The sequence below is a fragment of the Salvelinus alpinus genome, chromosome 15 (assembly GCF_045679555.1).
Source record: "Salvelinus alpinus chromosome 15, SLU_Salpinus.1, whole genome shotgun sequence".
NCBI classification, from domain to species: Eukaryota; Metazoa; Chordata; class Actinopteri; order Salmoniformes; family Salmonidae; genus Salvelinus; species Salvelinus alpinus.
Genome location: NC_092100.1, coordinates 50916203 through 50927419, shown reverse-complemented (window position 1 = coordinate 50927419; position 11217 = coordinate 50916203). Strand labels below are relative to the sequence as shown.

The 11217-nt window shown below is 43.8% G+C and overlaps 1 pseudogene; it reads right to left on the bottom strand.

The window, feature by feature from the left end:
- Positions 1-297: 297 nt before the first annotated feature.
- LOC139539341 (ankyrin repeat, SAM and basic leucine zipper domain-containing protein 1-like) overlaps positions 298-11217 on the bottom strand; it is a 55913-nt pseudogene continuing 44993 nt past the window's right edge.

Sequence of the window (11217 nt, the reverse complement as noted above, 5' to 3'; positions counted from 1 at the left end):
AATGCAGTAAAATGCTGGATAAAGAAAGGGTTTTTATTTTCAAAAGCCCACAAAGGATTAAGAACAAAATAAAAAAAACTATTAAGATCCAAGTACACAAATAATAAGGAACCTCAATCAAAAACACTACAACTTTTCTTGAAAGGTCTGCATTTGAGATATTCTCATTTGGCATAATTCCTCAAACAGAAATGTCAATTAGATAAAAACAATTAAGCAAATTGATTGGTAACCTTTGACCTATGACATAATTTACCAAAATGAATAGTGATTGGATATTACGGGCAGGGGTGATGTCTATTGGTAAACCTTGATGCTCTTTTCTCTGGACAAGGCAAACAGCAGGCCTGCTCCGAGCATGCTCAGTGCGAGCATTTTCAGAACCCCCCTTCCTCCAGTCGCCGTGGGAACCAGGTCGAGGAAGCGGGCAGGAATCTCCGGCCGGGTCCATTTTAGGAGGAGGAGGAGGAGCATCACAAGGGAATAGGTGAGAAAGAGCAGGGTGGACACAAACTAGAGACACGCACGTCTCTCTCTCTCACATACACACACCAGAGGATGTGAGCGGAGTGCATTGAGCTTGAGTCGAGTTCAGCTTGAGTAATTTAGCTGGAGCGTGGGCTTTCTCTACCGCTCCAATTTCGCTCCGGTATCGTTCAGCCACAAGCTCTAGCCATGCTCAGCCCAGCAGTGTTCTTTAAATTAGGCCTATACTTGTGTATACACCACCACTAATATGCAGGGATGTTGATATGAGTCGACCAATAAATAGGTCACACAGCCTGTGTAATTGATGGCAAGACAACCAATGAGCCCATGCAGCAGCCCCGGAGATGTTTTGGTTTCTATATAGGCTACTGTTGAACAAGAGGAGTCTTAAGTTTGTAACAGTGCTTAAGTTGTCTATCAACTGTAAAATGTGAGTGCAACAGAGCCCGTTACAACTGAAGTATCTGATCATCAATAGATTAGAGAAAAAGCTATTTGTTTTTTTAACACAGTGCCCACGTAGTGCTCACACAGTGCTCACCTATGTAGGTCCTTGTTAATAGCCTACAACATGTTGAAATGTTGAAGCTTCTTATGATAGTCTACCTCAAAACCAAATTGTACATAGTCACAAAAGTAGATGGTGTGTTTGTTAAATGATCTTTAAAAAAAATATGAATAGAGCTAATTTGGAGCAGCAGTTTCTTTTCCTGTGAGTGCTAAGCAATTTGTATCGGAGCAGGGGAAAGGGCATTGAGTGCCAGAGCGGTGCACAGACCACTCCGTGACCGATGAGTGGGATTTCCAACAGCTCACCTCCGCTCACATACTCTGACACACACACCACTTCAAGTGGACATAATTACCTAATGCCGACTCTGACTCTGACCTAATCCTGACCGGACCAGACCCTTTTAAGGTCGCAACCCAAATTGCACCCTATTCCCTACATAGTGCACTACTTGGCCTTTGCTTTGAGTGCACTACATCTGTGAGTCTTTCTAAATCAAATCTAAATTTATATAGCCCTTCTTAGATCAGCTGATATCTCAAAGTGCTGTACAGAAACCCAGCCTAAAATCCCAAACAGCAAGCAATGCAGGTGTAGAAGCACGGTGGCTAGGAAAAACTCCCTAGAAAGGCCAAAACCTAGGAAGAAACCTAGAGAGGAACCAGGCTATGAGGGGTGGCCAGTCCTCTCTGGCTGTGCCGGGTGGTGATTATAACAGAACATGGCCAAGATGTTCAAATGTTCATAAATGACCAGCATGGTCAAATAATAATAATCACAGTAGTTGTCGAGGGTGCAACAGGTCAGCACCTCAGGAGTAAATGTCATTTGGCTTTTCATAGCCGATCATTGAGAGTATCTCTACCGCTCCTGCTGTCTCTAGATAGTTGAAAACAGCAGGTCTGCGACAGGTAGCACGTCCGGTGAAACAGGTTCCATAGCCGCAGACTGAACAGTTGAAACTGGAGCAGCAGCACGGCGGTGGACTGGGGACAGCAAGGAGTCATCATGCCAGGTAGCCCTGAGGCATGGTCCTAGGACTCAGGTCCTCCGAGAAAGCGAAAGAGAGAATTAGAGAGAGCATACTTAAATTCACAAGACTAAGAGCTTTCCACACCTGGATTGTGCAAGATTTGCCCATTTATTCTTTTCAAAATTATTCAAGCTCTGTCAAGGTGTTGGTGATCATGGTTAGACAACTATTTTCAAGTCTTTCCATAGATTAGATTTAATTCAAAACTGTAACTTGGCCACTCAGGAACATTCACTGTCTTATTGGTAAGCAACTCCTGTGTAGATTTGGCCTTGTGTTTTAGGTTATTGTCCTGCTAAAAGGTGAATTCATCTCCCAGTCTCTGGTGGAAAGCAGACTGAGCCAGGTTTTCCTCTAGGATTTTGCCTATGCTTAGCTCCAATCTGTTGCTTTTTTTATCCTGAAAAACTCCCCAGTCCTTAACAATTACAAGCATACCCATAACATGATGCAACAACCACTACAGTATGCTTGAAAATGTGAAGAGTTGTACTCAGTAATGGGTTGTATTAGATTTGCCCCAAACAAACATTTGTATTCAGGACAAAAAAATGAATTGCTTTGCCACATTTTTTGCAGTATTACTTTAGTGCTTTGTTGCAAACAGGATGCATGTTTTGGAATATTTTATTCTGTACAGGCTTCCTTCTTTTCACTGTCAATTAGGTTAGTATTGTGTAGTAAATAGAATGTTGTTGATCCATCCTCAGTTTTCTCCTATCACAGTCATTAAACTCTTTAACTATTTTAGAAATCCCTGAGTGGTTTCCTTCCTCTCCGGCAACTGAGTTAGGAAGGACGCCTGTACCTTTGTAGTGACTGAGTGATACACCATCCACAGTGTAATTAATAACTTCACCATGCTCAAAGGGATATTCAATGTATGCTTTTTTTTACCCATGTACCAATAGGTGCCCTTCTTTGCGAGGCATTGGAAAACCTCCCTGGTCTCTGTGGTTGAATCTGTGTTTGAAATTCACTGCTTGACTGAGGAACCTTACAGATAATTGTATGTGTGGGGTACAGAGATGAGGTAGTCATTCATAAATTATTTTACACACTATTATTGCACACAGAGTGAGTCCATGCAACTTATTATGTGACAACAAAGGGGTTGAATACCTATTGACTCAAGACATTTCAGCTTTTAATTTTGAATTAATTTGCCAAAAAATAACATAATTTCAATTTGACATTATGGGGTGTATAGTGTGTATGCCAGTGACACAAAAATCTTAATTTAATCCATTTTAAATTCAGGCTGTAACACAGCAAAATGTGGAAAAGTCAAGGGGTGGGAATACTTTCTGAAGGCACTGTATAGGGAATAAGGTGCCATTTAGGACGCAGCCCTTCGTTTTCTGCCAGTTCACAGGCCTAAGACATGTCAGCCTGTGGGTGGGCATTGGCTCAATGACTGCTGGGTGATTGGCTGAATAAAGTGGAAAGAAAGCTAGTTACTACCTGTGGAGATGGCATGTCTGATTGTATCATGTATCAGGGATCACAGCTCAAGAGCTAACAGGCCTGCCCGCTCACTGCTCAGCCACCCGAGTCACCCAGGCCCAAAGAATGCCCCATCTCACTCACTCTCTCATGGCCAACCACAACCTACATATATTGTAACACTGTAGTAGCCCTACTTGTTGAATGTATAATATTCATATAATCATAGAAGCTACTGCTTTGAAGGAAAATGTACTTACTACGACTGTGATATGTGGTTGTCTCACCTTGCTATCTTAAAATGAATGCACAAATTGTAAGTCGCTCTGGGTAAGAGTGCCGGCTAAATTACAAAAATTGTAAAAAAATTGAATACATATGTGGCATGTATAGTAGTTGGAGGGTGTAGCCTATGTAATTGTGCTTTCTATAAATGCCTTTGAAATGGACTCTAAGAGCATTCATAATGCTGTATTATAGTAATATAGCACTGTTCCCATAGGCGCCTGAGCAATGGAGCAAACGGCACAGCTGCACGCCCACTTACAAAATAGTGGTGCAAATGTATGTTTTTGCACCCCCACTTTTCCCCAGAAAAGTATTATGATCCATTGGGTCATTTGTCATTTTCAATGATTAGTAATGTTTTAAGATACATCCATTTTATATACAGTGCATTCGGAAAATATTCAGACTAGAGGTCGACCGATTATGATTTTTCAACGCCGATACCGATACCGATTATTGGAGGACCAAAAAAAGCCGATACCGATTAATCGCACGATTTTTTTTAATTTTTAAATTTGTAATAATGACAATTACAACAATAATGAATGAACACTTATTTTAACCTAATATAATACATCAATAAAATCAATTTAGCCTCAAATGAATTATGAAACATGTTCAATTTGGTTTAAATAATGCAAAAACAAAGTGTTGGAGAAGAAAGTAAAAGTGCAATATGTGCCATGTAAGAAAGCTAACGTTTAAGTTCCTTGCTCAGAACATGAGAACATATGAAAGCTGGTGGTTCCTTTTAACATGACTCTTCAATATTCCCAGGTAAGAAGTTTTAGGTTGTATTTATTATAGGAATTATAGGACTATTTCTCTCTATACGATTTGTATTTCATATACCTTTGACTATTGGATGTTATTATAGGCACTTTAGTATTGCCAGTGTAACAGTATAGCTTCCATCCCTCTCCTCGCCGCTACCTGGGCTCGAACCAGGAACACATCGACAACAGCCACCCTCGAAGCAGCGTTACCCATGCAGAGCAAGGGGAACAACTACTCTAAGTTTCAGAAAGAGTGACGTTTGAAACGCTATTAGCGCGCACCCCGCTAACTAGCTAGCCATTTCACATCGGTTACAGCAGCCTAATCTCGGGAGTTGATAGGCTTGAATTCATAAACAGCAGAGCTGCTGGCAAAACGCACGAAAGTGCTGTTTGAATGAATGCTTACGAGCATGCTGGTACCCACCATCGCTCAGTCAGACTGCTCTATCAAATCGTAGACTTAATTATAACATAATAACACACAGAAATGCGAGCCTTAGGTCATTAATATGGTCGAATCCGGAAACTATCATCTCGAAAATAAAACATTTATTCTTTCAGTGAAATACGGAACCGTTCCGTATTTTTTCTAACGGGTGGCATCCATCAGTCTAAATATTCCTGTTCCATTGCACAACCTTCAATGTTATGTCATAATTACGTAAAATTCTGGCAAATTAGTTCGCAATGAGCCAGGCGGCCCAAACTGTTGCATATACCCTAACTCTGCGTGCAATGAACGCAACAGAAGTGACACAATTTCACCTGGTTAATATTGCCTGCTAACCTGGATTTATTTTAGCAAAATATGCAGGTTTAAAAATATATACTTCTGTGTATTGATTTTAAGAAAGGCATTGATGTTTATGGTTAGGTACACGTTGGAGCAACGACAGTCCTTTTTCACGAATGCGCACTGCATCGATTATATGCAACGCAGGACACGCTAGATAAACTAGTAATATCATCAACCATGTGTAGTTATAACTAGTGATTATGATTGATTGATTGATTTGTTTTTTATAAGATAAGTTTAATGCTAGCTAGCAACTTACCTTGGCTTCTTACTGCATTCGCGTAACAGGCGGGCTCCTCGTGAGGCAGGTGGTTAGAGGGTTGGAATAGTTAACCGTAAGGTTGCAAGATTGAATCCCTGAGCTGACAAGGTAAAAATCTGTCGTTCTGCCCCTGAACAAGGCAGTTAACCCACCGTTCCTAGGCCGTCATTGAAAATAAGAATGTGTTCTTAACTGACTTGCCTAGTTAAATAAAGATGTAAAAAATAATAATAATAATAATTCGGGGAAAAAAATCGGCATCCAAAATTACCGATTTCCGATTGTTATGGAAACTTGAAATCGGCCCTAATTACTCGGCCATTCCGATTAATCGGTCGACCTCTAATTCAGACCCCTTGACTTTTACAGACTTTTTCTAAAATTGATGAAATCGTTTTTTCCCCTCATCAATCTACACACAATACCCCGTAATGACAAAGCAAAAAACGTTTTTTAGAAATGTTGGCAAATGTATTAAAAATAAAAAACTGATATCACATTTACATAAGTTTTTAGACCCATTACTCAGTACTTTGTTGAAACACCTTTGGCAGCGATTACAGCCTCGAGTCTTCTTGGGTATGACGCTACAAGCTTGGCACACCTGTATTTGGGGAGTTTCTCCCATTCTTCTCTGTAGATGTTCAAGCTCTGTCAGGTTGGATGGGGAGCGTTGCTGCACAGCTATTTTCAGGTCTCTCCAGAGATGTTTGATCGGGTTCAAGTCTGGGTTCTGTCTGGGCCACTCAAGGACATTCAGAGACTTGTCCCGAAGCCACTCCTGGAGTTGTCTTGGCTGTGTGCTTAAGGTTGTTGTCCTGATGGAAGGTGAACCTTCGTAGTCTGAGGTCCTGAGCACTCTGCAGCAGGTTTTCATTAAGGATCTCTCTGTACTTTGCTCCGTTCATTTTCCCCTCGATCCTGACTAGTCTCCCAGTCCCTGCCGCTAAAAAAAACATTCCCACAGCATGATGCTGCCACTACCTTGCTTCCCCATAGGGATGGTGCCAGGCTTCCTCCAGATGTGATGCTTGGCATTCAGGCCAAAGAGTTCGATCTTGGTTTCATCAGACCAGAGAATCTTGTTTCTCATGGTCTGAGAGTCTTTAGGTGCCTTTTGGTAAACTCCAAGTTGGCTGTCATGTGCCTTTTACTGAGGAATGGCTTCCGTTTGGCCACTCTACCATAAAGGCCTGATTGGTGGAATGCTGCAGAGATGGTTGTCCTTCTGGAAGGTTCTCCCATCTCCACAGAGGAATTCTGGAGCTCTGTCAGATTGACCAGGTCAGGTCACCTCCCTGACCAAGACCCTTCTCCCCCAATTGCTCAGTTTGGCCGGGAGGCCAGCTCTAGGAAGAGTCTTGGTGGTTCCAAACTTCTTCCATTTAGGAATGATGGAGGCCACTGTGTTCTGAGACCTTCAATGCTGCAGACATTTTTTGGTACCCTTCCCCAAATCTGTGCCTAGACACAATCCTGTTTCAGAGCTCTACGGACAATTCCTTCGACCTCATGGCTTGGTTTTTGCTCTGACATGCACTGTCAACTGTGGGACCAGATATAGACAGATGTGTGCCTTTCCACATCATGTCCAATCAATTTATTTCACCACAGGTGGACTCCAATCAAGTTGTAGAAAAATCTCTAGGATGATCAATGGAAACAGGATGCACCTGAGCTCAATTTCGAGTGTCATAGCAAAGGGTCTGAATACTTATGTGTATAAGGTATCTGTTTTTTATTTTTAATACATTTGCAAAACATTCTAAACCTGTTTTCGCTTTATCATTATGGGGTATTGTTTGTAGATAGATTTATTTAAATTGAACCTTTAGGCAAGTCAGTTAAGAACATTAAGAACAAATTCTTATTTACAATGACGGCCTACCGAGGAACAGTGTGTTAACTGCCTTGTTTAGGGGCAGAACGACAGATTTTTTAAAACTTTTTAGAATAAGGCAGTAACGTAATAAAATGTGGAAAAAGGGAAGCGGTCTGAATACTATCCGAATACACTGTAGATTTATGGAACAGATCTATGATTTTACCAACCCATGGAAGGATTGTGCTTCTCCCCATCTCCGATCTATCTGGCCAGGCACTCTGTATGTATGTTTAGGGGGGTGGGTGTCAAGACGAGCCCCAACAGATAAGATAAACTGGTGTGAGGGCCTGCCCCCCTGGGCCCTGAACCAGTCTCTCCAAATGGCCTCCGTTGGTTGTCAGATTCCTGTCTGACACCGCCAGCGTCCGGGGCTATCCCCCCAACCCCCCTTCTTCCCCACCCTAACCTCCCCATCTCCACATTGACAGGACACTGTCACACTGTGTCTGAGTTATGGGCTGTGAGGACTCACCCTGTCAGAACCCTTACACACAGGACCCTACACATAGAGAGGGTGCGAAATGGGAGTTGACCCGAGTTTGTGAGAAGTTTGGAATTGGACCAGATGAGAAGAGAGGGCAGTGAAAAGGTGTGCAGGGCCGGATAGAGGAAACTGAGACAGGACTCTCATCCATTCTTTCAGAGTGGCCCAGTAAGGAGAGCAGAAATATTGTAGTGGGGGCTCTTGAGTGGCAGGGCTGAGGTGACACACACAGACACAGGTATGAGACAGGTTCCTGAGACAGGTGACTTCTTTCTGCAGGTCTCCAGTCTGGGCCTCCAGCTCATTACAGATGGCCTGGGCTTCCTTCTTAGGATCCAGGGACAACACCTGCTGGGGAGTAGAAAGAGGGAGAGAGTTAGTGGAGCTGGAGAGAGTCCAGTCCAAAGAACAACCACAAGCCCCTGCACTCTACCTTGGCACTTGTTTTGATCTGAAAGGAATTAGATAGGTGTATGCAGTAAGGCTAGATTGTAATAGTGAGCTTTCAGTTAGACACTATAGCACTTATTGATCAGTCTAAGGACTGGTGCACACAAACACGCGTACCTCAGAGGCTCAACGGCGGAAGCGGCTGATGACGTCCTGCACGGTCTCAGCCAGGTAGCAGGCTGCCGCAGGCTAATCAGGAGGTCGTACAGCTCCTCACTCCTACAAGGAAGGACACAGACACCACTATTAGACAGCTTCTCACTTATGGTAGATGACAATGAGCCGAAACCTCAAACAGGACACGGTTGTGGTACACTTCCAGCTAACTCAGTGTTGATGAGTCTCTTCGCACTTCGACCCCAAGTGTGTTTAAGTGGGACGGTCTGACCTTAATTGTGTGGGTGAGCAGCACAACCCGTGTCCCTCCCAAACTCAGTCCCGGGGCAACTCCGCGGTGCACATTTTTGTTTTTGCCCAAGAACTACTCAGCTAATTCAAATGATCAAAGCTGGATGATGAATTGGTTATTTGAATCAACATGTGTAGTGCTAGGGCAAAAACCGAAACGTGCACACGGGGGGGGCCAGGACCGAGTTTGGGAAACCCTGCCCTATACAATACATTACAGTACAGTACACCTAAACCAGGAGGGAGGGAAAGAGAGGCTGCCTTCAACAGACAGACATCTCCCCCTATCTCCCCCTCTGCTCTCCTATCCCTGTACTAAGTGTTGCAAAGAGAGCCTATCAGTCTTTGGTGTGATAGATAAACTAACAGAGCTACAGTCCCAGGTCCCGGGGAAGAGATAGTAACTCCAATCTGACTGACACTGTTTACATGGCAAGCTGACAGAGTGTGAGCATCACAAAACGGCTGCTACGCATGCAGGGAAAGGTACCGTTCAAATAAAATAACCCATCAACGAACACCGGACAGCAGAGCGATAGCAACAACAACAAAACATGGAGCCTTGATGAACATGATGTACAAATCATTTGGATGTGACGTTTCTTTTTTTTTCTCTCCTCAATTTTTGTTGTTGTATATATTATACGGTAGTTTTTGAGTTATGAGGGGAAATACTGGACATTGGCCACGCACAGGGTCTTATGTATTTTTATTTGTCTGTTGTGTAGAGCTCAGTTGGTTTGACTATCTGTGTCAGTTGTCCCCCAGTATGAAAATCTCTGTCCACCCATCGGTCTGTCAGTCCATTTTGTCATGTACTGCAGGTGGAAAGCCGTCTAACATACACTACATGGCCAAAATAATGTGGACACCCTTTCAAATTAGTGGATTCGGCTATTTCAGCCACAGCCATTGCTGACAGGTGTATACAATTGAGCACACAGCCATGCAATCTCCATAGGACAACATTGGCAGTAGAATGGCCCATACTGAAGAGCTCAGTGACTTTCAACGTGGCACCTTCATAGGATGCCACCTTTCTAACAAATCAGTTTGTCTAATTTCTGCCCTGCTAGAGCTGCCCCAGTCAACTGTAAGTGCTGTTATTGTGTAGTGGAAACGTCTAGGATCAATAACGGCTCAGCTGCGAAGTGGTAGGCCACACAAGCTCACAGAATGGGACGGCTGAGTGCTGAAGCGCGTAGCGCGTAAAAATCATCTGTCCTCCATTTCAACACTCACTACAGAGTTCCAAACTGCCTCTGGAAGCAACGTCAGCACAATCACTTTTTGTTGGGAGCTTCATAAAATGGATTTCCATGAATGAGCAGCCGCACCCAAGCCTAAGATCACCATGCGCAATGCCAAGAGTGGTGTAAAGCTCACCGCCATTGGACTCTGGAGCAGTGGAAACACGTTCTCTGGAGTGATGAATCACGCTTCACCATCTGGCAGTCTGACGGACAAATCTGGGATTGGCGGATGCCAGGAGAATGCAACCTGTCCAAATGCATAGAGCCAACTGTAAAGTTTGGTGGAGGAAGAATAATGGTCTGGGGCTGTTTTTCATGGTTCTGGCCCCGTAGTTCCAGCGACGGGAAATCTTAACTCAACAGCATTCAATGACATTCTTAACTATTCTGTGCTTCCAACTTTGTGGCAACAGTTTGGGGAAGGACCCTTTCCTGTTTCACCATGACAATGCCCCTGCGCACAAAGCGAGGTCCATACAGAAATGGTGTGTCGAGATTGGTGTGCAAGAACTTGACTGGCCTGCACAGAGCCCTGACCTCAACACCATCGAGCACCTTTAGGATGATTTGGAATGCCAACTGCGAGCCAGGCCTAACACCCCAACATTAGAGCCCAACCTCACTAATGCGCTGAATGGAAGCAAGTCCCCGCAGCTATGTTCCAACATCTAGTGGAAAGCCCTTCCAGAAGAGTGGAGGATGTTATAGCAGCAAAGGAGGGACCAACTAATCATGTTAATGCCCATGATTTTGGAATGAGATGTTCGACGAGCACGTTTCCACATACTTTTGGCCATGTACCAGCCCAACTAGAACATGAAATAGGCCACTTCAATATAACCCGGGTGAACTCTGTGAACAAGTGTAGCCACTACCTCCTGGGATGAGCATACAGCATAAGAGATGTGGCTATCTAGTGGTTTCATGTTTACAGTGTGGCCATCATCAGAGGATTTACCCCAGGGGATGTACAGTCTCTGTAAAAGTAGCACTGTATGCCTGACACTAAAGTAGAGTAGAGGGGAGAACATGGCCATAAGGCCTCAGGATTCATGACGGGAGGGGCTGCAGGCAGACATGGTAGCTTGGCCCGAGAGCTGGCCTGTCATCAGTCACAGAGAGAGTGGGAAGAG